This window comes from Mandrillus leucophaeus, unplaced genomic scaffold, assembly GCF_000951045.1.
Source record: "Mandrillus leucophaeus isolate KB7577 unplaced genomic scaffold, Mleu.le_1.0 Scaffold469, whole genome shotgun sequence".
Lineage (NCBI taxonomy): Eukaryota > Metazoa > Chordata > Mammalia > Primates > Cercopithecidae > Mandrillus > Mandrillus leucophaeus.
This window is the reverse complement of record NW_012105020.1, coordinates 1,331,151-1,336,439: the sequence shown is the minus strand read 5'-3', so window position 1 is coordinate 1,336,439 and position 5,289 is coordinate 1,331,151. Positions and strand designations below refer to the sequence as shown.

Here is a 5,289-nt window from a genome sequence, read left to right as displayed (position 1 = left end):
GTGTGTGTGTGTGTGTGTGTGTGTGTGTTGGAAAGGGTTTTATCATTATGTCTTAAAATGAAATAATTCACGGGACCCAAAAGGACAGAGACATTGGCAACACAGTTCAGCAAATACGCAGCGTGCTGCTTCCTTACAGCTGTTGTTGGCAAAATGCCACACAAAAGTTCTCAGCAGTTGACAATACTCACCACAAAAAAAAAAAAAAAAAAAAAAAGAGTGATAGAAACTCAGAAGTAACAATCCTGGTAAGGAGTAAATACAAGTCTCACTGGCGTTTTTAGGAGACCTGTGGGAAGGGCCAGTGGAGGTGAGCCCTCTTGGGACAACTGAACACCACAAAGGTCATTTCTCCCCGGACCCCAAAGCCCTCGACCTTACACTAACTACTGGCCAGCAGCTTAGATCAAGTTTCCAAGGAGGAAAGCACTCATTAGTGTAACAGATCACTTCACCCTCAAACTGGAACTTAAACTGCCAAAATCATTACATGCTTATTACAATTCATTGAAGCCTCAGATAATAAAATTGATATAGAAGGGGAAGGGGGCGTGGCAGGACCTACAGGTTGGGAGTCAGCAAAAGTCACCCTCACCCTCCACAGCTTCATGAGACTACAATGAACAGGGAATTTTTTTTTTTTTTTTTTTTTTTTTGCGGGGGGAGAAGGGTGTACTCCTACTATTTCAAACTTAAATATATTCTGAATAAAAAATGGCTTTCCAGTTCTGTTTGGTAAGTTCTCTCAAGTCAGATTTTAAATCGTGCACCCAAAAAAAAACCTTGATTTTTTTTTTTAGCATAAGTCTATCCTACTTTACATAAATAACACACATTATCAGAACAGAATTTGCAGCACAAAAAGACGGTTATTCATGTTCCCAAAGCGATCACTATTTGAGTTTCTTTCAATGGGTGGCTCTACTGTTTTGTTCACAGTATGGTTTTGAATCACCTCAACTTTTCAGAAGCACATGGACTACATACATCAAAGTCCACTTGTGGCTTTGTTAAAAGTACCCCAAAGTATTTCAAGTGTTACCCTATACACCCCTATTTTGTTAAAGGCAAAATAAATACATAAATACATACATAAACAACATAATCCTCCTTCATCTGTTAACATTGCCAACCATTCAACACACATTCCGCCTCATAAGCCTTTTTAAGCACCCTGGGCTCAGCCCGTGGGATTCCTGAAACATGGTAGCCCTAACACTGTTTTCCAAGGTAGAGATTTCTAAAAGGTGAGATGGAGAAATACACAATTGCTTCAAACAGTGTGATCCAGATACAAATACAGTCCCAAAATACACCAGATATGAAATCTCTGTGCCAGAAACCAGGGTCACTGGCACCGTGGAATCAAGAACCATTTTCTGTGTGTAAAGTACTAGGTGCCTAGATCTGCCAGTAAGCATCTACCAGTTTCCTAGCATAAGAGTCAGCAAAAGTCAGGAATGAAGCACCAGGAAAGACAGTGAGTTACACAGTGAGCCTCAACGAAGATCTCAGAGCTGCTGGGCGAGGGCTGCCAATTCTTTCTTATGACTTGAAGGTAATAACAGAGAAGAGGTGATGGTTACTGAGCACTTACAACGGCAAAGCTGCTTGAAGCACCTTCACACCCATTCACTCATGGTACCTGTTAAACTTTGGGACAGTGATTATGAAACTTTTTGGATGCCTTTACACTCCTTTTTTTTCTTTTCTTTTCTTTTCTTTTTTTTTTTTTTTTTTTTTTGAGATGGAGTTTTGCTCTTGTTGCCCAGGCTGGAGTGTGATGGTGCAATCTTGGCTTACTGCAACCTCCACCTCCCAGGTTCAGGCGATTCTCCTGCCTCAGCCTCCCAAGTAGCTGGGATTACAGGCATGAGCCACCACACCGAGCTACTTTTGTATTTTTAGTAGAGACCGGGTTTCTCCATGTTGGTCAGGCTGGTCTCAAACTCCCAACCTCAGGTGATCCGCCTGCCAATCCCAAAGACCTTTTTGTTTATGTAGGTTATATCCACTGATATTTATTGTATTTGAAATTAAAATGAAAAAAAATAGATATTAATATATTTTTAAACAATACAGCTTGGGCAACATAGGTAGGCTCCATTCTCTGTAAAAAGTAAAAAATTCCACTGGACCCAATTGTTCATGCCTATAATCTCAGCACTTTGGGAGGACAAGATGGGAAGATTGCATGAGTTCAGGAGTTCAAGACCAGCCCGGGCAACAAAGTAAGATCTAATTTATATAAAAATCAAAAAACTACCTGGGTGTGATGGCACACACCTGTGGTCCCAGTTACATGGAAGGCTGAGGTAGGAGGATGCCTTGAGCCCAGTGGGTTGAGGCTGCAGTGAGCCATGTTCATGCCACTACACCCTACTCTGTGTGACAGAACAAGCCTTGTCTCAAAAATAAAAAATTAGCTGGGCATGTTGGCATGTGCCTATAGTCCCAGCTACTCAGGAAGCTGAGGTAGGAGGGTTGCTGGAGCCCAGGAAGTTGAGGCTGCTGTGAGCCGTGATCACACCACTGCACTCAGCTTGGGTGACACAAAGACCCTGTCTCAAAAATAAATAAATAAAAATTAAAAAACAAGAGTAAACCTATTACACATTAAACATAAATAACATTTTTATGACCAATAACAGTATTTTCCAAAACAAAAAAAAATAGTGAAAAGCATGGCATTGTTTTACAATTTTGCAAATCTCCTTAATATCTGGGCTTATCAAAGACAGTTGGACTTTCCTATCTGCATCTGTGTTCAATCTGTTATACTATCTCAGCTTATGTAGCTGCAAGAAACTTTCACTGTAGTCTTCTGAGGATGAGAATGAAATGGGAAAATGAATATCTTAGTATTGTTATGAAAATAGTTTTGACCTTGCAGACCTCCAGTAAAAGTCTTGGGGACTCCTGGGGGTACCCAGGCCATACTTTCAGAACCTCTGCCTTATGAGTTATGAGACATTATCTTCATTTTTCAAATGGGCAAACTGAGACAGAGAGGTCAAGGAATTGTCCAAAGCCATACTGCTAGAATAGCTCAGAGCAGATAAAATGCAATGAGCATAACAGACTTAACCTCGTTTGTTTGTTGCAAGGATTGAATGAGATCGTGAATATAAAGACCAGGACATCCTGCTTGGCTTATCACAAATGCCCAATAATATTAATGTTTCCCCACCAGGTGTGGTGGCTCACGCCTGTAATACCAGCACTTTGGGAGGCCGACGCAGGTGGATCACGAGGTCAGGAGTTTGAGACCAGCCTGGTCAACATGGCAAAACACCGTCTCTACTAAAAATACAAAAATTAGCCGGGCATGGTGGCAGGTGCCTGTAATCCCAGCTACTTAGGAGGCTGAGGCAGGAGAATTGCTTGAATTTGGGAGATGGAGGTTGCAGGGAGCCAAGATCACGCCACTGCACTCCAGCCTGGGTGACAGACCAAGACTCCATCTCGAAGAAAACAATAATAACAATAATGCTTCCCATTCGGCAAAATCTGGTAGAAAAGCTGAAGAAACTTCCCACATTTCTGATCAACTCATCATACATATGACACCAGCAAGAAAAAATAAAACTCCACCATAGGTTTTTTCCAGAGGAGGAGCTTTTCCTCAGAGACAAGACCTTGGCCCATTCCTCAGCACAAAAGCAGCCTTTGATGACTCAGAAAGGCAGGGCCTTATTCCAGCCTCCATTAGGCAAATGACCCTGGTGGACTGGGCATCTGTCACCTTGTTCCTTGGGAAACTTGAGCAAGCCAAGAAAGCTGCTCCATTATTTACAGCATTGTTTTTGCATCACGCTGTATTTACAAGGAACCCTCAACAGACAAAAATGACACCGCCAGTGTGTGCAGCCAAACCTTTAGCAGGAACCAGCATCTGTGGTCTTGCTGGCCAGGTGCTCAGCTCTCCTTGTTAATCAACTTTCTTAGCCCACGTGGCCCACCCACTCCTGCCTCCGGTGGGCCCACAGGGTGCAGGTCACTTCCCTTCTGTGGATTTGGGAAGTGATCACACACTTGGGGAAGTGGGACTAGTGACTTTCAGACCACCACACTCTCAAAAGGCTGTCCCTAAACAGCAGGCACGAGCAAGAGGAGCCTGAGCTATCGCTTCCACCCAAGTGCAGTTCACCAGATCTCTCACCAGCAGGGCTGCAGCCGGCCTCAGCTTCCATCCTGACCCGTTATCCCCTGCCCTTACACACCCCAGTCCATTCTCCAACCACAGCCAAAGGGATCTCTTAAAAGTGCACACAAGGCCGGCTGCAGTGGCTCACGCCTGTAATCCCAGCACTTTGGGAGGCCGAGGCAGGCGGATCACCTGAGGTCAGGAGTTCGAGACCAGCCTGGCCAACATGGTGAAACCCCTGTCTCTACTAAAAATACAAAAATTAGCCAGGTGTGGTGGCGCGCACCTGTAATCCCAGTTACTCGGGAGGCTGAGGCAGGAGAATCGCTTGAACCCAGGAGGCAGAGGTTGCAGTTAGCCGAGATCACACCACTGCACTTCAGCCTGGGTGACAGAGCGAGATCCGTCTCAAAAAAAAAAAAAAAAAAAAAAAAAGTGCACAACGGGTAAGGTCAGTTCTCTTGCTAACACGTTCCCAAGGTTTCCCCTACTCAGTTGGAACCAAAACCAAACTCCTTATTTTGGCCTATAAGAACCCGCTTCACCTGGCACATGCCCACCTCTCCTGCCACAAACAAGGCCTTCTCTCCCCCCACCTCCCGCTTTGCTCTCTCTAATCCACCTGTAGCGCCCCTCCAGGACCTCCAGCAGCTAGAATGTCATGTCCTTGAAGAGGCTTTGCCAAATCAAAAGTTGCCACTCCACCCGGTTGTATTTGAGACTTCAGAGCGCTTCTTACTATAGAAGTTCTCTTCATTTTACTTGTATATTACATGCTTCCCTCCCTCCGCATACCCCTCCTAGAAGGTAAGCTTCCTGGAGAGCAGGGGCTCCGCCTAGTCCCCCGCGACATCCCCGCACCCAGCTCCGAGCCCGGCACAGACTAAGTACTCGGCCAACCGGGATCGAATGAATGAATGGAGCCGCCGCGCCGCGTTGCCTCAGGAATCCCGGGCAAGCGATCCTGACGCGCCCGCACCGTCCCGGGCGGCGGGTCCACCCGGGCGCACGGTTCGGGGGACCGGGCAGGACTCGGCCCGCACCCCCACCCGGCCGCGCGTCCGGCCCGGACGCTCCAGGTGCCTCCCCGGAGCGCGAGCGCCCCCATCGCCTACCCGGGCCGGCGGTTCCCCCGCACTCAC

General features: G+C 46.2%; 1 protein-coding gene across 2 annotated transcripts in view; it reads right to left on the bottom strand.

The window, feature by feature from the left end:
* AP1S3 (adaptor-related protein complex 1, sigma 3 subunit) overlaps positions 1-5,289 on the bottom strand; it is a 92,789-nt gene that overhangs the window by 87,215 nt on the left and 285 nt on the right. The gene's annotated exons all lie outside the window — the stretch shown is intronic.